The sequence below is a fragment of the Falco cherrug genome, chromosome Z (assembly GCF_023634085.1).
Source record: "Falco cherrug isolate bFalChe1 chromosome Z, bFalChe1.pri, whole genome shotgun sequence".
In the NCBI taxonomy this organism is placed as follows: domain Eukaryota; kingdom Metazoa; phylum Chordata; class Aves; order Falconiformes; family Falconidae; genus Falco; species Falco cherrug.
In genome coordinates, this window is record NC_073720.1 from 33,968,400 (window position 1) to 33,992,954 (window position 24,555).

Below are 24,555 nucleotides of genomic sequence, written 5' to 3' on the forward strand. Positions count from 1 at the left end.
CGCTGTCATTAGGATGTCTTAGGTTTTGCAGTGTCTCTATTGATAGCCTCTGCTGGCAGTTAACAGTCCAGTGCAATAATGTTTCAAGCAGCTAGCATAGCAGCATGGGGTGTGCTACATTTGATTTTCTTAGCATGACTAAGGAATAGATTTATATTGAAGAAAAACTTTCAATACAGTGAAGAAGAATGTTACAAAAAAGTCATAATTTTCTTCATAGCAATGTTAAAATATCAAAACTCAAATCTATATTTTCAAATTCATTTCAGTTGAGATTTTAATGATGACCTAATACATTTTCTACTGAAAAGAGTGATGATGAAATAGTATTTTCCAGCTTTGAAAAACATAGCAAACAAACACACAGAAATTACTTACAAGACATAATAGCAGACTGCAAATGTGACTAAAAAGTTCAGCCTTGAACAGAGATGAAAGAAACCTTTGCATTTTTATCAGTGCAAATCCAAGATGCTTCTCCCTGAAATCTTGAGTTGTCAAATGACAGTTTTTACGAATAATTTTATTTCTAATATATAATGTTCATAATTTGAGAACAGGGTCTTTCAAAACTAAACTTTCTTAAAGCACCTTCAAGTTTCCAGATATACGCTCAAAATATCTCCAGTGGTGATAAACACAGCCATGTGGAAATTGGTCAGATTCTTCCCTTCTTTCCACCTCCCCCAGCTCCTGCCTTGAAGAATTCCTCCTTGAAAGAAGGATCTATGCACTGACTGGTAGCATAAACTGTGAGACCTCTCAGTGTACCCACAGGAATTCATTTGGTAGGTTAAAAAAAATAAATAATAAAGCACCACAATTTATGTTTTACTTTGGCCTATAACTAAGCATTCCCTCTTGCTATGAAGCTTGGGGAAATAAAGTATATCAATGGTCATTTTAAAAGGTTTGGAAGTAATTGTAGTATTTCAGTAGTACTTAAAAGGGGTGAGATTGTATCTGACCTCCACTTGGCTATATGGTCAATACAGATTGGATCATAGGGTTCACTTCAAAAATCCCATTTCTGCACTCTGTGAAGGACGAAGGACCATCTCTGCAGGCCCTCCATTCCTAGTTTTGTTTAGACAAGTAAAATGTCAGAGATAAATGATGTATATACAACTTATGTAAGGATATAAATAACAATCATATAGCACCTTTTTTTTTTTTTTTTTTTTTTTTTTTTCTGGGCAGACATACATTTATTTATTTACTTTGCTGTGGGCTGGAGAAGCGGCTAAGGAGGTGGAAAGTTTTGTCAGCATAGCACTGTCAAGCCATGAGATGTGAACTGCAGTCAAACTGTTAAGGCAACAAATGTCATAAATACTTTCCCTAAAGCACTGGAAAACTAAAAAGCAAAACAAGAGCATTAAGATGACCTAAAGTTCATTTTTTGTCTGCATAATCCAGAAGTAAATGCTTTGAAAACAAAACAAGACAGAAATCCGTGTTTAAGCAGAAATGCATCTGAGCAACTCAAAGCAACACCAGCAACTCATGGGTGAGTCTCATGGGGTGCACTGGCAGTAGTTCAGCCAAAAACACTAAGCACAGCATACCTAGTAGCATGTCTTCTAATCTTCAAAAGTACCCAGAGTGCTGTTTGGCTTCTCTTTCAAAAATGTGCAAGAATGGTTTGAAAACTTTCAAGCACAAATTTTATGCTTTTAGCTTTCTGATGTGTTTAGGTGTGCAATGTTAATCACTTGGCTTGAAAATTCTGCTTGTGAACAGTGAATTTTGCTTTCACAGCCTGTACAATACTGAGAAAACATTTTAAAACAGCAACTGTGGGAGCAACAGAACCAGAAAGTTCCAAAATCATCTGGTTATCAAAATAAGCAACAGACTGTCTATGACACAAATCAGCAAATTCCTATGCGATAAATCAACATGACTTAGCTGAACAGCAATGGTAGTGCATTAGCGAAGGAGCAATTGTGTTCCTAAGTGTGCTATAGTAGCTTGCAGTAACAGGCAATGTAATTCCAGTATTATTCTGTAGGTTCCTTGTTTTGATCGGAGTAAACCCTAAGAGCACCTTCTACTTCGTGGTACAAGAGAATAAAAGAAAAATGACAGAGTGTCTTTATGAGGCATGTGTTTATCTTAAGTGATATAAAATTTCACACTTATCTACAGGGAATAGTTGCACCACTGCATTTAAGTTTGGCAGACATACACTTGGCTGTTTTTTTTTATTTAAAACTCTCTTTAAGTCTCAGTCTCCTACACTATACCTTTGATGTACATCAACCACTGAAGATCAGATATAAATACCTTTCTACTGAAAAGAATACTGAGACCATCTTATACCGAAAGAACATAACAAGCACTTCTCAATAAGCTTGGGAGAGTGGTAAGTCACTTAGCATATGAAGATGACACATTTTTAAACTAGTATGGTCATTATAAAAAAGCTCCTTTATGACCTAATAAGAATAAAAAAGAACAACTGTTTATATATTCAGCCAAGATGTGGTGAAATCAAAACCTAAGTTATACTTAGAGATTTCCTTCACAAAGGTATTTTCCTTTAAATTCCTTAACTGCTTTATTGATAAATAGGTGCATGATCTTAGAGCTGTTTCTCTGCCAACTTTTCCTTTCCTTGCAGTATTTTCTGATTATGCATTTTTCAGCAATCATGCCCTAAACGTGAGCAATAAAGCTTAATTCCAGTTGTTTTAATTTCCTATGTGTATTTCTGCTGATGAAAACCACTTGTTGAAGTGTTCCAAGTTTGTATTCTTGGTGGTACAACTTAATAAATATTGCAAATTTCCAATAAGCATTAAGCAGCTAAGCTCCAGATTTCACATAAGTCACAAAGGATGCCATTTTATTGCAGGAATCCACAGTTAAAATAATAGTAGAATATAGTGTTTTGCTCTTGAAATCCTATGGCATGTAAATGGCAGTATTACCAAATACTACTAAACTTGAAGCTTTAAAAAAAAAAAACAAAAAACCTGGAGCATTCCCAAAGGCATAATGGGTTATTCTGTTTATAGGCTTTTAAAAAGCACTGCCTGCATAGTTCTTGTGTGTGTCACAAATGCCTAACAAACAGCCTTACAAAACTCCTCCTATCAGAGAAGTATTATCATTAGCTTACAGTTGAGGAACCAAATTATGAAAATCCTTAAGGGCTATGTCTATATTTATAAGTAGTACAGTGTGAGAGGAGTGGGTTTGTAGACCAAAACAGTTGTTGACACTAAGGGAATTTCTGGAACCATTGCTAGGTGAAGAAAATGACCCAGAGTGATGCTAGTACAACATTTAAATTTCAAAACCAACTGAATTTCATGGACTTTTGAGGCAAGTCTGGTGAATAGTTTCTAGCTTTTTAAAAAAAAATAAGCTTCTTGCTCCAGCTTCCTGTTAGATGACCCACTAAGCGCAACATTTATCTCAGAGCCTTTCCTTTTCTACTCCTACTCCATGTTGAAATATTCTTGTGCATTGCCCAGATAATGGACAGCCATCTGCTCATGGGAATGATGCCTATGGCTGGTGAAAAGCAGACCAGCAAAATATAAATCTAAAGTCACCTAGATGTCTCAGAGAACCAAGGATTGAAGCCAAATACCAGCTGAATTGCATTATGTGCACTCCTGAAGTCCCTGTTCAACTCCATTTTACCTAAAAATTTCAATTAAATTAATCCAAGAGGTACTCATTTTGTGCACTTTTAAGAACAAACTGCTCCACAATGCATACCATAGGATACCAACTGCTGTTTCAAGGTTTGATCTGAATCACACCTCATCTGAATCAAAACTGTACCATAATCATACCAAAAGTGGTTGTAAGCCACAAGGTCCTTGCAGTGTAAGAAATCTGACCCTCATCACATCTTCTGAGTTTCATTCTAGAGATGTCACAGTGAAAGCATCTTTCCTACACTGATATTTGGATTCCCTTTGAGTGAGAATATATGCTGGCTCCAGATCCTCCTTTATTCCATAACCTGGGCATGTATCATGTTCAGGTATTCTGGTGCTGTGCAATAACAGCTTTGTATGCCACCTGTCATCCTGGATACACAATTCTGTTTAAACCATTAATATTTTTGGGAGACCACAGACAAAATATAAAGGAGGTTTTGTAATTATTTATGAACATTAAGAGCTAATCAGATATTCAAACCTATTATTTTACTTTTTGGAATATGCAGACAGAAGTAGACAAAGAAAGGAGGGTTATTATTAGAGTTTGGATTATTATGGCCTGGATAATTAGAGTATGGCAGAGGGAAGCAGAAAAAAGGTTAGAAGAGGAAAGATAAAAGCATGATATAAAGAGCTATTCTGCGATATTAACATTATGAGAAATCCTCATGTGTTCTTGGAACATAGGTCTAGCACTTATTTTCTGAGCTCCATAACTTGAGTTGCAATTTCATACTGTTAAGACAAAGCATCAGACTTTTGGGAGATGTTATTCAGAAGATGGTTTGCTTCCATTCCTCTTACCTTCATGCAGCTCTTGCATTTTATATTTCCTCAGACTGAGAGTCTGTAAAGCTCACAAGTGATGTGAGTAGAGGCAAAACAAACAACAGCCAAACAACCACAATAATTAGTAAATCATAGTAAATCATTGAGGGTGGCATTTCTGAAAGAGTAAAGGACCCATATCTAGGAGGGATTAGTGCAGGTGTCCATCAAGCCCCATCCAGATATCACTAGTCCAGCTAATCACTACTTAGGAACTATTAGGCTTGACAGCATGACGTCTGTCAGTCACAGTTGGTACAACGTAGCGCTGAAAATGGAGCAGTCACTAAAGATGGCACTATTTCTAGCTAACCTGTTTTGGCAGAATGTTTGTGTGCATCAACAGACTGAACTGTCAGAGAGCTGAAGATAATGTGGGTGAACATGAAAAAGCAGAAAAAACTGCAGAGAAAAAGGAAGAAGCCAGGGGAAAAAAAATGAGCAAGAAACAAATACAAGGAAGAGCAGAAGATTAAAGATACGATTCAAAGTTGCAAAGAATGTTCTTAAAACAACAGACAGGAAGTTTTACAGCAGGAACATAGTTCAACCGGATGGCTGTAGAAGCAGAATAAGCATGAATGGAAATTGATCATTCAGGTTATTAAATTCTTTATGTCACAAGTGCCCTTTAATCAATTGTTACACCATCCAGCACTGTTCATGCTAACTGGAGTTTAAAATACACTAGAGGTTGGGAAGAAGGCAATAGAAGTCCCAGATCTGAAGAATGTTATACTCTATGACCAGACGTGCACTCCACTGAAGCTGCCCATTAACAATACCCACAGAACTCATAATCCTGAAATACATATTCATAACTCTGAACCACTAACTAAAGTTCTAAATATTATTAAAATTATAGGCATTTTGCATGTTCACTAGATGTTCCTGTTATATGTCATTATTACCTATTTTTGCTTACATTATATAAAAAAATTACGTTTAAAATGTTTAATCTTGCTTTTGTGTTGCTTTTGTAATTTCTTTTAACTGAGGGTTAATCTTTTTTTCTTTTTCCTGGTTTGGAGGGTTCATTCTGCATATATCTATGCTCAGTTCTTATGCACTTATATCTAACACAACAAAGCAGAGAACATGCAATGAGCATTAACAGTAGAAAATTATTAAGGGTGCAGATAAAATACTCTAGGTGGCTGTACAAATGTGATGCTTTGATTTTTGAAAAATCAGAATCTCAAAAGAGAATGAAAATAGGTCCCTCCTCTCTCTATAAACCAATACTATTTTCAACTCAGTTATTTCAGGAGAGTGAAGCATGCCAGAATGGCATGTTTACAGCAAGTGGCTTAGCTCAGACCTCTTTATTTCCGCTGCTTATTCTGTATTTATGTTTTGTTTCTCTTAATTTTTCTTTACCCTATTATGATAGTATAACATGCTCAGAAAAATGTATGGCAAGTTTTTCAGTGACTTGCTTGGTTAGCCAGTCCATGCATAGCAAAAAAAGTGCCTGTTTAAATACAATAGGCATTGATGTAGTAGGTAATTCCTTCTTGGTAGAGACAGACTATTAGAAAGAACTTGCAGAAATAAGAGTCCTTGAATAATGTCATAATAATAGTAAACTATTATGACATTCTTGAAAGCCCCTTACTTCTGTAATATCTTTTTAACATTTTTAGTATAAAATATAACATTAATTAAACATTAAAATATAACATTTTTAACATTATCTGGAGTCAGGTGCAGCTAGAAATGTTCTCCAGAACGGGGTTTGTACTAGTAACTATCATAACTACTTTTGATAGCTTCCTTCAGCTCACAGCTACAGCTCCTGGAATACAACTAGATGCCCTGTGTAAGAGAGTGGCGTGTGTTACTTGTCAGGTTCATGCCAAGTGGCAGCACAATCACAGAATCACTGAACCATACAATAGTGGGGTTTGTACGGAACCTTTAAATGTCACCTAGCCCTGCCCTCCTGCAATGAGCAGGGACACCTTCATCCAGATCAGGCTCCTCAGAGCCCCATCCAACCTGACCTTGAATGTTTGCAGGGATGAGGCATCCACCACCTCCCAGGGTAACCTGTTCCAGTGCTTCACCACACTCATTGTAAAAAATTCCTCCCTTACATCTAGTCTGAACCCACCCTCATTCAGTTTAAAACTATTAGTTCCCGACCTATCGCTACAGGCCCTTGCAAAAAGTCTGTCCCCGTCTTCCTTATAAGCCCCATCTTGGCAGGCAGCAGCAAGGCCTCCCTGGAGCCTTCCCTCCTGCAGGCTGAAGCGCCCCAGCTGCCTCGCCCTTTCCCCCCGGGAACGGGGCTCCAGCCCTCTGACCGCTTCCGTGCCCCCCCCCGGGCCCGCTCCAGCGGACGGGTGTCCCCGGGCCCCAGCCGGCGCGTGTCCCCTGGCCCCGGCGGGCGCGTGTCCCCTGCCGCTGCGGGCGGGTGTCCCCTGGCCCCGGCGGGCGGGTGTCCCCTGCCGCGGCGGGCGGGTGTCCCCTGGCCCCGGCGGGCGGGTGTCCCCTGCCGCGGCGGGCGGGTGTCCCCTGCCGCGGCGGGCGGGTGTCCCCTGGCCCCGGCGGGCGGGTGTCCCCTGCCGCTGCGGGCGCGTGTCCCCTGGCCCCGGCGGGCGGGTGTCCCCTGCCGCTGCGGGCGCGTGTCCCCTGGCCCCGGCGGGCGGGTGTCCCCTGGCCCCGGCGGGCGGGTGTCCCCTGCCGCGGCGGGCCCGAGCCGAGCGCCGGGCTGCGGGTGGGGCCGCCCCCCTCCCCCGCCCACGGGCAGGGGCTTCCAGAGCACTCAGCGGCGCGCAGTGGGACTGTTCAGGCCTGTAGTGGTTTTGGCTGGTTTGATGCCACTGCCTCGTCTTAGCCGCACGTTAGCAGCCGGCCTAAGTTTCTGTAGCACTCTACAACTTAACGTGTCCACCAGGAGAAAATATCCCAAAGGGCTGTGGCTGTGGAGAGCTGCGATTCCCTAAGGCCAGACGCAGCGATTATAAACTCAAGACTCGCAGAAAGTCTGAATTTACCGGAGCAGCAGTCCATTTAAATCTAAACGGCAGCTGAACCGCGGACTATGGAAGGGCAGGGAAGGGCCGCAGTGGCAGCGGCGAGGACGGCAGGCAGCCCGACCCGAGCCCCGGAGGCCGTGGGGCTTCCCCGGCGGGCGGGCGCTTGGCCGCCGGCCCCCCGCCCACGGTTGCAGGAGAAGGGCCGTTGCAGGAGCAGCAACGCCACCTGGCGGCCCCTGGGCGCCACGCAGGCGGGGCAGCCACCGCCCGCCCGCGTGCCCGGGGGCGCCGGGCCGGTACCGCCCGGCGGATGAAACGGGGAGCCGCCGCCCTTCGAGGGCCGCCAGCGCCCTCGGGCCGCGCCTGGGGTCTCGTCTTCACTGACAGATAGATAGATAGATTTAGATTTAGATATTTATATATTTTCCCCTTTTTGTTTCACGGTAGCATTACGTCATCCTTTTTTTTTTTTTTTTCCCCACATGGAAGTCGCCTGGAAATAGTATTTAAAGACTCACCCTGCTAATTAGAATTCCTCATTTCTATGCTCTGCTTTAATCCAACTGGTAGTTTGGATGCTGCAATGTGTCAAATGGGAGATTTCTGCCTGAAAAACACAACCGGTTGTTTTTGCCATATTCAGCAAAAAATACATAATAATGTTTTATATATATATATTTTATATATATATATAAAATACATACTAATACATAATACATGCTAAAGCAAAACAAGCCACAGTCTGAGAGGTCCCTTTGTTCTTTTGAATCCTAAAGTAAAGCTTTTGCTAAGGTGAAAAAAGAAAAAGAAAACAAAACCCCACACCACCAGAGAGACCTGCCATCAAAAACATCAATTCACCTTAAGAAAAGAACTGTGCTTCAGCACCATCATATTTTAGTTCTCCAATATAAAAGTGCTGCTGGCTGAATCAAATTTGGTTCAGTGGTTGAATGTCTTCAGGTTGCTGCTATCATCATCCCTGCAATGCAGCCAGGCAGGAACCATGATGCTCAGAGAGTAAGCTGTGGATGAGAGGCGGCGGTTTAAGAAGCACAGCTTTGTGGATCTTTGAGGAGACTACTTTTTATGAGGTACACATATTTCTGGGCATACAAACAAAGCACTAAATACCCCCATTCCTTTAAGGATTCAGTGCAGACAATTATTGATATGCAAGAATTAAAGGAGCTGATAAACCTCATTCTCTTTCCTTGGAACTAATGACATTACAGCTGGTGGTTTGATATGTGCATTTCTGATGACACAACAGCATTTTCTTAACCCTTCATGGCTCATTTCTTCTGATGTTTAAGTCACATTCTAACTCTAACCCCTTCCACTCTGAGAACAAAACAGTAGAGAGGAAAAGGCAATTTTATTTATGTCTAAAGCATTTGCCATACTGCAAATAGGTCAGTACTTTGCAAATTCAGTGATATATTGGACATTTAGTGGCTATTAAGTTCTAACACCACGCAATATTTCTGTTTGCCCATACAACTGTGACCTCTAGTCAGTAACTTACAACCTAGGAAATAAATCAGTGAGTGAGAGACACTATGGCAGAAGTACTAATTTTACTGTAATATACTGAGCTTCTAAAAATAGACTGTACCCTTCCTCACATCAGGTAACTCTCCAAGGCGTGGTTCCTACATACACAATATACTGATTCCTACCAGTTTGATCTTATTTGTTGTGTTATTTGAGAATCTCAAAACTAGATTTTATCCTGCATCAAGACCAAAATAAATTTATAAACATATAAATGAAGCTAATAGTATTTTTCATACACGGAAATTTCTGGGAAAGTTTGAGAGAAAAATTGAGAAGGTTCATGTGGATTCAGTGTAATGTTTCATATTAATTCAGCTTGATTTGAATTTGAGAAATTGCCAGAATGTTTCAGGCCTTAATCAGGGTAACTGATAATGTGGAATTTGGGTTCTTGGGCTGAATCAAATTGAGGAACCACAATATTTTTGTTCCAAATAATCTCTGCTTATGGCACGTCCTAGAAGTTTTAATTTTAACATCACATTCCTTCTCCTTTCCGAGTTTGAGCTTAGCTTTCCATCTGGAATATCTTTCTCATGAGGTATCAGTAGCAAGTTGTAGCAGGGAAGAAAGGTGAAAACTGCGTAACTACTAAAAAAAAATCCAGTAAGGTTTGTCAACAATTGAATATCCCTTGTTAAAAAAGTATTACTCTCCATCAGGTTTCCAAGCCTGGCTTGTCCATCTTTTCTTCTCTTTATCAGTCTGCTCCATAGTAGCAACATTTACACATTCTCAGCTAATGTGAGCAGAATCCAGGGAAAACAACCTGTCTGCTTTGAAAACAACCAGAAGAATATTGGATAATCCATATGGTAGAAGTAAAGGTTGCTGCTTACTTTATGAATCTGATTTAACTTTTGTGATATCTGTTGCAGTCAGCTTTTCAAATTCTCTGCTGAGCTTCTGTGTGTTTTTTCTAGGCCCAGTTTGTAGTTTCTCATTACATCCTCTATGTCTGTGCACCTTGCAAAACAGTTCTCCCCTCAAGATTTGTCAATCCGGTGCCTTTTTCTGTTGCAACCTGAACATATGTAGTGGTTGTCTAAAACAACACTACAGTGGTGCAAAACCACCTGGCTTTCCTGAGCAGAAGCCAAGCTACTTGCTGATATAATTATTGAAAAACATTCCTCTTCATGATGATTAACAGATTAGTTATTTCTGTAATGAATGCACTGTAGCAACATGTGGTATCTATATAGTACATTTTTTCAAGTAAGGTACAAGAAGTTATCTGAAAACGTGAATAGTAATAAATAATTGAAATAATGTCTATTTTTTTCCTTGAGTAACTAAATCAGTGTTTAAATCTGTTTTTCTGCTCTAAAACTGATTTTGTTATTTCTCATAATCAATGAGTCCTGAGTATTCCCACTGGTTACTGCTGAAGTATGGCCAAAGTGCATTTAGTTTGCTCGGTACCTAACATATTGTTGCCTCTTACTGGTCAGTAGTCAGGAAAGTTTCATAGGGCATATACAGAAGCAGATGATGATTCAGTCGCAGTTCAGTGAAAGCCTTTCAAACACTAGATCTTTTTAATTCACTTGTTTTCATATGCAGCTGATGCTATTTAATTTGGTAACTCAGAAATTACCAGTGTTGTATGAGTACTTCCATGGGAGTGTGATTTATGTTCAAAGTAGCACTCAGAGTAGTGAACAGGCATGTTTTTCAGATGTCAGTGTCAACCATACTCTAATTCATATGCTAATGGACAACAGTACACACTGAAAAATTAACTTTTTTTTTTTTTTTTTGTCCAGTTCTCTCATCTGCAAATTCCTTAGACAAACAGAATCTCATGTGAACCACCAAAACAAGCCTAGGCAGAGCGCACAGAAGAAAAAACAGATTTTTATTCTTTTTTTTCTTCTTTCTTAAAGAACATACAGCCTCTAAAATATAATAGATCATTGTAAAAGCTGAAACAGATATAGTACAGTAAGCAGGACTGCAGCCTTCTCACATATGGATTAGCTAATAATATCTCTTGTTATTTTGAAAGCAAACAGGTTGTTTTCTCTTCATGTTGCTTGATTGGCAGTGAGTGTACTAATAGTACTACTATGGAGCTCAGTGGGGAGGAGAGTAAAAGAGAAGATGGTTATCATTACAGAATTCCTAACATCCTCCCATTATGTTTAGCCCAGTGGGAACTCAAGTTTTTTAAATTACCTTGCTGGTTTTTAGAACTGGGCTTACTGAAAAAATAGATCTTTTTCCCAGAACTTTTGTGAGTCTCAGACCTTAATGTCAATCTCTAACTTTCAAGAATCACAGGATCACCTCTGAAGGTATCCAAGTACTTAGAGAAAAAGTAGATTTTGCAAATATAAAATACTCAACAAATTTTTGTGCATCCTGAGCCCTCTCAAGCAATTGTGTTCTGTATCACTGAGCTACTGACAAATTTGTATAATTTTTTCAACATAGTCTAGCTTTTCTTGTCTCCCCAGATTATGTCTGTCTTTCCTATTACAGAAGTTCCTAACAGATCTGAAAAAAACCAGGAGACTTCTATATGGGTTTAGTTTCTAAATAAGATTGAAAAAAGCCAGTTAGGTCACTGACATGAGACTTTGCCAGCCTCTGGTAACTAGGGCACAGATGTACAGAAGAGTCCACATATACACCTACCTACTGAGGTTCACACCACTCTGATAAAAAATTAACTTTTAACACTGAGGAACAAGTGTACCCAGAACTACCACACCTATGAGTAGTTCATAGAGGAACTGGAGAATAAACAAAACAGGAAAGCAAGACCAAATTTTTTATCAGCATTCATTATTCTGCCAGTTTTTGAGAAAGTGCACTGTCCCATAATCACACAGTATCCAATGCTACTTGCTTCTTTGACCAAAAGAAAAAAAAAAAAAAAAAAAAAAAAGCAGCCACTGAAATTGAGAGCTGTAATTGTTATAGCACTATCTCCGTTATGGCATATTTATTGCATCTTTCCCCAGTGGAATTGTCATGTAAGTTCCGGTTTCATTTATGTCACTTCTTTTTATCCACCGGATTTCCTATACCCATCATGGCAAGAATTTCATCGTTTTTGCAGTATCGGTTTTATATTTGGTTTTACGTGCTGTAGAAGGCATTGAAGTTCTTGTATTTGATTCATCAAACTCCTTTCATTACCAACATTTTAGTTTCGGTAGGTGGGTGTGTCTGTGTTCTTTTGTTCTGCTGCTTTTAGTTTGTTACAAGTAAATGTGAGTGATAATTCCTAATTTTGTGATACAAGTGATCATATGGTTCTTTACTGAAAGGATTCACTCTTGAAGGTAAAAAATGCTGTATCCAACACAAGTTACACTGACCTACACTCCATGCGGTGGGTAAATAACTGATGAAAGCCAATGATTTCAGGCACCCAAATCTCCTTCAGGATGTGTGCAGGTAGGACGAACATTTATGTAGCTTTAAGCCCTGTCCACACCATGCTGCTTAAGGGGTTGAAAACAGGAACTCATCTTTACTTATATAGGATGCCATGTAGTGAATGTCTTTGAATTGCAAACTCTCTCCTTTACCTTTTCCTGGTGCTTTGTAGCTCCATATTTCTGTTAAGCAGAACACTTGCAAAATCCTGCTGTGAGGACTAAGGGTAGTTAAAATATTAACTTACAGGTTTTAGTGCTCATCGTATCCTTTTAATATTGTTTTCTTTCAGTTTGAGTATGTGCTTCAAAAATATATAGAAAATAAAAGCCAACAGTATTGTAAAATAAATAAGATGCCCTTCTACCAATAAAACCCTAAACTGCTATATTTACAAAGATTAGGGAAAGAGAGGGAAAGACAGAAATTTCCTTTAGAATAACACTTGTCTGGTGTAAGCTAATATCATTTACTGTTCCGGCAACTTAGCTGAAGTCTGACTTTTTTCTAAAAATGCAGTGCAAAGGGAGAGAAAGGGAGAAATAAACCCTTGGCTCAGTAAAAAGTCCTACACTGTGGGTTTTGACAGTTTAAAAATAAAACTGAGATAAGGTAAATTTGTATTTTTTTGCAGTTGAAATTGCACACTGACCCTTTAAACTCTGTTCCAAGCACTATAGCCTTAGGCACAGCCACAAGGCATAACCATCCCCTGTAGTGTGACTTCATCACAGGTTCTCACCTCCCTGCCCAGCCAGTCCAGAAATATCTAGTCATTTTTCTTGCCCCACTTGCGGTATGCTTTCATATATCCTAACATAATGAAAAGTAGCTGCTGCTGCTAGCCCTTTATACATTACGCAACCCATTGGAGAGGTGAAGATAAAGATACTGTGCTGCTTTCCCAACTAAACTTCAGAAAAAAAGTTTTAAAATAAGGTTAATTTTCTTCTCCCCCCCAAAAAAAACGCCACACAATTAAAACTGTTCTCCTTTTTAGATGAAAATAATTCCTTGAGCTATTTATAAGCCAGTGTTAATGATCAACACTGTGATAGAAAGAGAATTTAAGAACATTTTCAGCCAGAGTATAGATCTGACTTCATCCTAAACCTCAAAATTGTAATAATCAGGCAGAATATCTAGCCCGTAAATGTTATTTTTAATTTGACACAAGGCTATTCACTAATAAAAGAAAGAAAATAAAACTAATGTAAACCATAAAAGCATTCGAAGTTGGTATTATTTTCTTGTTTCTATAGGTCTGCACCTTCATGAATTATTTATAAAAGATACAAGTTTTAATTTTTATAGTGACTTGTGTTTTTAAACAAAGCATGGAATTAAGATAACAACTTGTGCTGACCTTCTCAGTTTTATGCCCTATTTGTAGTACAGATTTATGGATTTTTTTAGGCCAAAATTGATACCAGTCCCATTTCCAAGTGGCTTAGTACACACCAAGCAAAATAATGAGTATCTGTTCCCAGCATTCATTTTAAGCTGCTGCAATTAAACAAGAAATCTATGCCCTTAACTGCCTAAAATATAATCAGCAAGGCCTACTTAAAAATATCATACTCAGAAGCTGAGAGTTTTCTGTAGAGTCATGATGACATTCAGCAAAAAGTGGTACCAATATTCTGTTCTTATAACTGACAATGCTTCTCTGATCATGTCAAATTAAAAACAAAAAATAAACTGAAGAAATGCCATCAGAGAAACTGCTGGGGAGAAATAACAACAGTCATAGCACAAAATATAGCACCAACTTAACATTAATTACAGCTCTGTGATCAACAAGTTCGTTATTTCCTAAAGCGTCTGTACTCATTCACCTATCTTCAGTGCTTGCTGTTTTCTGATTTTGCACCCTGTTCTCTGGATTCCTTGGAGCCATTGTCATTCTTCTGGTGTCAAGCCTGGACTCTTGTTGGAGACCATGCTCCTTCAGACAGGAAACCTTGTTGTTACTTTCAACATCGTAACCATCGGAGCTTGCCAAAAGGTGGTGTTAGAGAAATTCCCCCAAAGCCTCATTATTTGCTGGACAGAGAAAGCTGAATCCCACAGTTCTCTGCAAGGTTGGTCTGACTCCAGAAACTACTGCTTACAATACTGCTTATAACTCTTCTAAGTAAGTTTTGGGAGAGTTTATGCTGACATAAGTTACTATTTAACTAAAAACCCAGAAACTTCCCATTGATTGCCTTTCCTTTTCGTTTTCCTTTTGAGACTTTCTTCCTGCCACACCACTCTTGAAAATGATTCAATACTAGAACTGCTACGTAACCTCAAGGAAAGAGAGAACTGGCTTTATTTGCCCATTATCTATACTTTGATGCCACTGCATCTCAAACTCCCATGTTTTACATACAAGGCATTCATCACTTCAGTAAGCCCAGAAAGGGATGATTTTTAACTATTTAACAGATTTGCCTGGGATAAGTTAAATGGAATTCAGGTGTTTCTCACGCCTGAGCAAAATCTACCTATAAGTCTAAAATACTATGATTCAGGTTCTGGAATGCCGTGGTTTAAAACAATCTAGAAGATCATACTGTCTTGTTAATTCATGTCAAGTAATTCCTGGGACTTTCTATTGGTTTTCTTTTTTTCACACAGAGATTAATTAAAAGAATAAAAAATTATTTTTGATACAAAATATACAGAGTTTAGCTACATTTTGAGATATATGTGTCTACCCAAGATATTCTTACTGGCCCAACTCATCAAAAATTAATATCTCAACCCATAAAAATTGGTTCATGTTCTATACTAATTGCTAATTATACATGTTTTTGTTAAAACTACACCATTGTATTCTAGAGTGGATATACCTTCAGCTCTTTTGAACACAAACCATGGCTTCATGCAGCCAACATGTTTGGGAGCAGTCTATAGTACAAGACTCTCTGTGGGCACCTGCCCTTCAGCCATTGGACCGACTTGCAGACAAAGCAAGTACACACAGCGTTGGCACATAGCCAGAAGTAAACGCTGGCTATGGCCTCAGGCATGGGCAGTGAATTTGCCCTTGAGAGTTGTCAGCAAAACTGATATAGAAAACCCCATGTCTCGTAGCTTGCAATTTAGCATTGTCTTACATGGCACCATCGCTTTTTCAGTCTTCCTCTCATCCACCTCAGATTCTCAGATTCATGGAGTAAGAAAAGGGAGTATTAAATAAGTGAAACACGTAAAACCATGTGTGTCTGCATGTATGTGATATTCCAGAGCAAGCAATATCTGAAGAAGCAAGTCAAGCAGAGAAATAATGCAAAAGAATGTGCCTCTCAGTTGTTCTCAGTACACTACAGTGTTTATTCCCACTTGCTCCCATATACTGCCGTTCCATCCATTCTTTACTTTTTCCTCCTGAGTTTCATATCATCAAACCACAGCACTGCATTGTTTTAACAATGCCATTACAATGCCTAAATTACTTTTCCAATAACTTGTTTCTTTCCCCCATAGCTTCTTCAAAAGACAATGGAGGATAAGTGCACATTTTCCTACTTGAGTTCTTTGCATCTTAGCAGATCTACATCCTATTTAGGCTGTTTACTGAATAATTATGTGATTCACTATAAGCACTAGAAAACCAGGCTGTGAAATCTATATGCAATACTAGGGCTTATTCTTAGCATATGGAACAGATGCCACACATGGTCTATTACTAAAACAAATAATCTGATGCTAAGTGGGAAATGACTCTGATGTATTTCCCCTGCCCTCCCCTGTCTTTGAATTTATACCATGAGGAATGACCTATGCTTTTACAGTTTCTACAAACAGTTCAGCAGTTCCTGAAAGTCAGTTGTGGTTAGGAGAGGGAGGAGGAGGAAAACTTATCTTTTAGAAGAGTCCCAGGAATTAGAATATAATAAGATATAAGTAATATATATTGGGATCTAATAAGATTTCTAGGAACTTAATGTCTTTGTTTTAGTTAAAATCAGGCTTCAGATTGTTGTATAAACTGGGGTGGGGAGCAAAATACTGGATGCACTGTGGTTTAGCTCAAGGGTTCAGAAATGGTAAAATCAAGTCTATAAACCATTATGATTCTAAAAAGAAATCATTGAAGGGAGGGTAAAGCCCACTAGCTGTTGAAATTGTAAGTGATAATTTCTCTGTATAAGTAACAGCTTGTTATATTTTTTCATTTTAAATGAAAGCAAGACTTAAATAATCTCAATGCACAATTAGCAGTGTCTTGGGTGTTAGGTTTTTTGTTTTGGTTTGGTTTGGGGTTTTTTTTTTCTGTAAAATGTCAAATATTTCAAGAGTTGACAACACTCAAATAACTTCCTTTCTAGCTGTACCCCAGTGACTAAGACTGAATGTCAGATGCTTTCTGGCTTTCACTTCCAACCAGTTCGACCGTGGCTAATTTTAGATGGTACAGGTGCAGCGTTAAACAGTCAAGAGCATGTTACACAGCAGTCAGTTACAAAAAAAGAAAACCTTGTAGCATGGTTTTCTGTGGAGGAATAAGCTTTGAATAATTATGTTTCAGATAATAATAATAATTATGATAATAATAACAGCAACTAGCAAATAAAAATAAAGGCTTCATTAGAGCTTTTAGTAATGGAATAATGATGTGACTTTGATTTGTGAAAAATGGAGGCTACACTTTTTTTCTTAATAAGTTCTGGGTTTAATATGTTTTTATTGCCTGATGCTCTGGGTCATCAGTCTTACATGCTCTGTCCAACCAGTGACAGCTGCTTAGCAAAGTCCAGCTAAAAAGAAGACTATCTGCCAGCTTATATGACTCCATAAACTGGAAAACCCAATACTGCAACTGAAAAAATATTAACAGTAAGTTTAGCTCTAATAATGCGCTGTGCCTTCAGTCTACTAGAAGTGCATGAGCAAGTCAGTGTACTTAGGATGGTTTATGCTTCTTCAGCATGCTTCTTGGAGACAAAAAGACTTAACCTGACATTAAGTATCGAGTTCAAGCCACATGTTCTTTTCATGAAGCCAAGTGTACTGCAGACACCCTGAACATCTGTTACCCCTTGTGAAAAGGCCAGCTGGGTATAGTTTGTATTGGCCAAACTTAAATCTATATTTCTATTTCCCTGTGTCTATTAACTGTCATAGTTTTGTTGCCAACTGGGAATTTTCAGATTACTTTAGAGTTAGGTTTGGTTCTAAATAGGAAAACTTTTTCTTCAACTTTCTTCCCATAAGAAAAACTGTGCCATTTGCTGTGTTTTTATAGTGCTAGGCAACAAACATGGAATAAATCCACAATACCTTCATACCTTAAACTTAAACATACATAAAATTTTGTTTACAAAGTGAATTTAACTTTTTAGGTAGAGTTGTATATATTCCAACACTTTAAATTTCTCTTTTTTAGCACTTTAATATTTTTTTTTCATTGTATATCTTCAGTTATATATTAACCGCATATTTTAACCCAAATTTAAACCAATAAGTCTATTTCACTCACAACTCAGGAAATAACTAAAACTTTTAAGATGCAGACGACTTATATGATTGGATAGTCATGAATAAGGCTGTACAAATTCTGTTGACACAATAAATACAATGCTTTGGCTGAAACATTTTCAGTGTTTAGAAAAACTTCGGAATGTGTTTCTTCTGGTATCTCTGGGTTACACCAAACAATTGCAAAGTCATCACTGTGAAAATGAAAAACTCTAATGAAGACAAAGAAAGAAAGAATCAGAACTCAGAACACATTCAAACAAACCAGCAGAGACAGGGCAGTATATTACACTGTAAAGAGATTCTTTTTTATGATGCAAACTACTTATTTATAGAGAGAAAGCTGCTGCTGAGGAATGGCATTCTACCTGCAGTGTTTCACAGTTAGGTATAGTAATTTACTGTGCTAAGTTATTAGTCCTGCAGATGTTAGTTACTACCACCACCACCACCCCACTACAGGAAGGATGCTGCAGTGTGGCACATTACCTTTTTGTGAGCTCTTTTTTTCAATAACTGTGCTGATCCTCCTCTGATTAATGAAACAGCCTATATATAAATGACCTGTTACTGAAATGTCTCATCAGAGAATTGTGGAATAGTTTGTCATAAATGTTGGATACCTTATAATGTGGTGCTGAGGATAATTAAAATGATTACATTCATCTGCACACTTCCACTACACATCTTTCTCATTCTTAATGCTAGTACCACCTTGGCTGAGAAGAGAGAAGAGGAAATGTTTAGTGTAAAGACCACTAGACATTTCAAAGTATTACGTTTTCTCAAACTATCCTGTAATTGCTATGAACTGAAAACAAGCTTTTCCTTTTTTGGTCAATTTAAGATTTATAAATAGCACAGCACTAGCAATGAAATTAACAAATTAACACCTCAGAATTTCTTCAAACACTGGTCAAATACTTTAGTGTGTCCTGCTCTAAAATAGATGTCAACTAAATTATGTAGATAATATGACAAATACAGTGAGCTAAAAGGTAGTGTTTTTTCCTTAGGCAATGGAGAGGTCTAATAGGTGCCATTACATGAGAAATCAGATTCTGTTCCCATTCAAGTTGATAAAACTTCTATTACTGTAGCCTTATTGGTGTAAAAAAGAAAGAAAAAAATATTCTACGTTTTCTTCACCTGCAGAGAAAAAGAAACCAAAAGCCTTTATGATTAATAAATTTTGCAAGACATTTGTGAAAATATATAATTCTCTGAGTATATCTACAACAGCATCCCAGTCAGGTAGAGATCTGGAGCAATGGTAGAGTTCAAACAGTCTCGCCTGTGTATTTACAGGCCTATAAGAAAAGTAAACATTTAATTTGCTACAGTGGGATCAGTCATATAGTAACAATTTTTAAGTGCCTGTAGGAGATTCTTCTGAGTCAAAGTCCGTAGCTTCTATAAAGGATGGGCTACCTCACATCTATCCATGGTATTTACCACTCAGAATCATCAGATCTACTTGTCAAGTGTTGTTGACTTTCCAGCTCTACACTTAATCCAGTGCTTTTGAGGCTTGTGGCTTGTCCGGTTCTTTACTGATCATTATCACATGAACTATGCACTGCTGCCAGCTTCAGAAAGGATTCTTTTTCTGTTTAAGCTGTACACCTAACCTATGCATATAATGTGAATGTGGATTTCCAAAGATGTAGTATCCTCATCACCAAAAGTGTGGGGGAGGCTATTCCTGTCTTTCTAATTAAAAAACTTGAATAAGATCTGCCTGGTCATTTTCTCCTAGGAGTGATGACAGAAGTTAACCAGACAGAAGAAATGGCTTAATGTGGGTTAAGAGAAAGAAGGAGATAGGCACTGCTCACTGCTGACAGCTACCGACTTATCCTGCACTAGGGAAGTCTGAAGAGTTCTCTAGCATTAGGACCTTAAGTGTCAGGAAACTTTATTAGCAAAATCTTAGATAAACGTTTGTACCCTGTGCTCAATTTCTCTTGTAAACTTTATTATGAAACCAGCCCTTGCTGCTCTAAATTATTTTAAAATTTTTGTTTATAAAATAGATGAATAGTTTAAGACCATCTCCCCACATATGGAACACTAAAAATATCATGTCACAGGAAACTATGTTTAAATTTAACCTTCATAATAAATAGGAGAATATATAGTAGGTAAATGTAAAAGCAAAAATTTCAAATTAGTAACTTAATTTTAAATTACTTTAGATTCTTGCAGGTATACAGAATTCAAAGCAGTCCTGATGCTTCACAAGTTCTGCAGCACCTGTGTTAAAAGAGAAACACAGTATTTCCCTGTGAAGGTTAGCCACCTGCAAAATGTTGACCACAAGTAGCTGAATCCAAAGGAGCTGATTCTGTTCTACTTGCCTGCTAGAAAGTTTCAGAAGGGGCCAGATAAATTACAAGTATTGCTTGGAGAAATTTATTTTCAAAATCTTTTTTTGAATAGTCATTTACCTGTGCTCCATTATCTCTTTGTGCACGTGCATGTTCTCACACAGGCAAGCACAAAACACACACAGAGCTCTTGTTCAGCTTGATTTGATCAAGTTTAAGATCAAATATTCAAGTTTACTTCTGTTTCCATTAAGAATGCTTATACAAGTATGCTAATGGGTTTAAATGAAAATCAGAAATTGTCCAAGAAAAGTTTTCTAGCCAAGGAGAAAGTTTCTTTTCTGCTTCAGTATTTTAAACCTCCTCAATAAATACTCTGTTCCTTTTGAATTGCCTGACTTCAGCCTAGCCAAAAATATTTCACATGACATGAGGAAGAAATTTACCCTCTTTTATCTAAAGATCTGACAGAATTTTATGACAGTTCAGTATCCCATACCCAGTAATATGGAAAAATTCTGTAGATTAATTTCTGCAAGTATATTCCTTTTGCAGTCTGAGTAATTTAAATTATGTTTCATCATCTCTCAAACTGTGTTCTGCTGCTTTACACTTTCAACCACTTTATCAACTCTTTGAGGCAGTTGCATTACAGTAATCGCTGTGAATGTATACACACCAATAGCTTCCTTACCATATTCAAAGACTTTCATGATGCTTATAGTAATTAAGGGGCTGATGGTAAAAAGAATGCTGTGTCTATGCTGCCCATCGAGCTCATTGACATCATACTGTGACATTGACTCAGTAGTTTGATTCAAAATAAGAAATCCTTAATAACTTATCTGTACCATTTCCCAAAACCTTTTTGTTTTCCCTTGCGTTCTCCCATTAGAATATCACAACACCTAATTGTTTTCACTAGAAAACTGAGACCATGCTGCTGCAAGTTGTAGTGTGTGCCAATCAATGCATACAATTGTTCAACTTCAACTTTTTCTTTGGGATTTGAGGTCAGTAACAATAGCAGGAAGAGAGGCTGGAACAGGGTAAAAGGGCATCAACTTCTGTGCCTTGTTGGCTTAATAAATTTCTTTCAGAAGGAATTTTTCTGTAGAGATAAGAAATTCAAGGTCAAGTCAGTCACGGAATTTTGTATCTCCAGAAAATATAATTCTACGGAGAAAAGTTTCATGCATGCAGAAGGAAATAACTTCTGGCTGAATGATTTAAAAGCTTTAAAAGGCTAAAATCTAAAATTCAAGCAAATAGATTTTATTGCGTATCTTGTATGCTTAGTAAAGGAAATGGTAGCTCTTTGGGAAAAGCACTAGCAGGAAAAGGCTACACAAATTTTATATCTCCCTAAATTATTGATAGAGTATGACTCAGAAGTCCTTTAATTTATACTGGATGACCTACTCTGCTGCCTAGACATTGAAAGTGGGTCTCAGTCACTGGGACAAAGGTTGTTCTGGGTTAAAAGGTATAAATCCAGCTGAATTCACAGAGAATTTCCACACTAGTGTGAATCAGGAATAACTGCCCCTGAACAAGAGGCCAAATTACACATAGAGATTCATAACTGAGAACATAATTTGACCCATTGAGAATGCGACATTTTCAAAATAGTAAAAAGCAGCAAAATTACAGCCTATTCCTTTGATTTAAAAGTCTCTCTGACATTTAATGTGTCAGAGGAGCACCATGACTTTTCCTTAATCAAAAGTGAATCACTAAGCATAATGAGCCACAGCCAACAGGACACTGCAAACAAGAACTGAATATGGGTGGTACATATTAGCCAATGCCAGGAGAACGACTGAATCTGCTGGAAACACATAGTGTGATATCCTCATGCACTGATCTGGATGTTGGCTTGAGACAACATCTGGCTATAAACCCCTCCAGAAATAGATATTGGGAAAACACTAACTCATAGATGTCTGACACCACCTGGAAGAAGAGCCACGATGCTGATGTTAACACATTGGTCCCAAGCCCCTGTCCAGAGCCCACCATGGAGTAGCTGGAGAAAGGGTCATGTTTTCTCCAGGATCAACTGTGCCAACTCACTGGCAGTCAGTTAACAGTGAGTTTTCATGTGTGTGTGTCTGTGTAAAGCTTTCTCTCAGACACCCTGTCCCTCACTTGGCCAGCTTAATAAACCGAGTTTAGCATATCAGATTGTCTGCTGTTCCTTTTCAACCTCATTGCTTGTGGCATTTAAAATGTGGATTATCTAAATGAAAAGAGAGACTAAGGGGCAACCTTGGCCTGGGTGGGTCAGTATTATATACAGTACTACAGCTCAGCTGGGTGATGTATATATATATCTATCTGTGTATTACAATCAAATGTCTTGGAACTTGATTTGTCTACCTTTATTCTCCTGTAATAGTCCATAATATCTCTGAGTAATTTGCAAAGTAATGTACTACTTAAGGTAAAAGCAACAGGCCCAATATTTGAGAGAAGAATGACTTTTTCAGAAAGACAGTAACAAAGCTCCTGACAAATATCAAAATATCAGTATCTTATTATAGGAATTTTTAATCTCTTTAAAAAAAAAAAAACAGCCTATTTTTGGAGAAAAATATAATTACAGTTATTTCATATATCTGGATCATATTCATGAACAAAATAAAAGTTAGTGGTTAAAAAAAAAATAACAAAATCCAGAAAACAGTTCAGAGGAAGTGGAAAAGGTGAAGTTCTTAAAATTCCAGAGGGATTTTTACTTCTTTTTTTTTGCTTTCTTTTGTGCGTGGTTGAGAAATCTAGAGCTAGTACAGAGTAACAGTATATGGCAACCTTTTTATGTACATGGAGGAAAGGAAGAACATATTTCTAGAGCTTGCATGTTTGACATATTTCACTTTTTTCTCACACTTACTGTGAAATTAACTATTGCTAATAAATTTCTCTACTTTCCCCCAGCATACACAGATGACATTAAATTTTAAATAAGAATCCTCACACCCCTAAATGTAGAGAACTCTACCCTTCAAAGTCATATTTCCTCAAAACATCACTGGTCTACAATCCTTTTTCTTGTTCCTTAGCTCCTTTGAACATTCACAGATAGCCCTTAAGGCAACCTGTTTTGCTCATGCCCTGTGACCAGACAGTTAGAGCTTGTCCATAATGTAATGGATACCATGCAAATTTCCAGATTAGATGCATTACTCTAATGTAAGAAGGTACATTTAATAATACACCTTGAAGCAATCTACCTCAATCAGTTAAACTACAAGATCCTACTATCTGCTTCAACACTGTACATTCACCATGGTTTTGCATGAATTTACACTAGGTTTGACCATTCCTTGGCTTGACAAATCCATAAATTCTCATTAACTCCATGCAGAATGAGTTGCTTCCAGATTTATGGGATCCCATTGCTGGAGTTCTTAAAAGCAAGCTTTTACTTTTTTTATGGGCACACAAATCCATGTATTAACAATCACCAGACACAATATACTGCATATAGCAGCTGACGTTTTCACACATGCATTAATCTTAAGTAGCCTTTCCAGAGTAGGTTTTTGATCACCATTTGCTCAGATAAAACTTTTTAGAATTAGTGAAGCTGTTGTATTATGAATGTTTCTTTTATTTCTCTTAGAAATAATTTACATTGATGCCAAATTTGGAAAAGTTCAGGGGATATCTCTGATTGAGACTGGGTTTGTTCTTACCAGGAGACAGGTGGGTTCAGATGAGGTTGGTTTTTTTTTTTTTGTGGCAGAAGTGAGCTGGCCAGCCAGCAGCCACTTCTTCATCTACTTAGTGGCAGAGGGTGAAAATGCATCTGGTCAATCCTGTCTGGGGGGATTAAAGGGCAAAAGGTGCAAACCCATTGAAAAGCAGACTTGGTTAGTTCTAATGTTCATAGAAAAACTTGAATTTAAAGATAATTTTATCTCCTGTGTGCATTAAGTACTTGACTTCTATCATCCTCACAGCACTTGTTTATTCCTGACTCCGTGTAGTTGTTACTACATGGTTGAAATGGGGAGATAATTGAGATATGACATCCCAACTCTAGAGATCCAAAATGCTGACTATTATGCTTCCCATATTGTGCAGACAGACTCAGAAGTAACAACAAAAGACAGCACAGAGTCTCTTGATGACACGGTGAACCTCAAGCATTAGTATCTCCCTGTTGCTGTCCTCCCACATATCCCCGGAAGGGAAAGGGCAGAATCCATCTCAGTAAGGTGAAAGAACATCTGGTTAAGACAGGTATATAGATACAAAACTTACAGGTAACTGTATTTCAATAGCTTGCTGGGA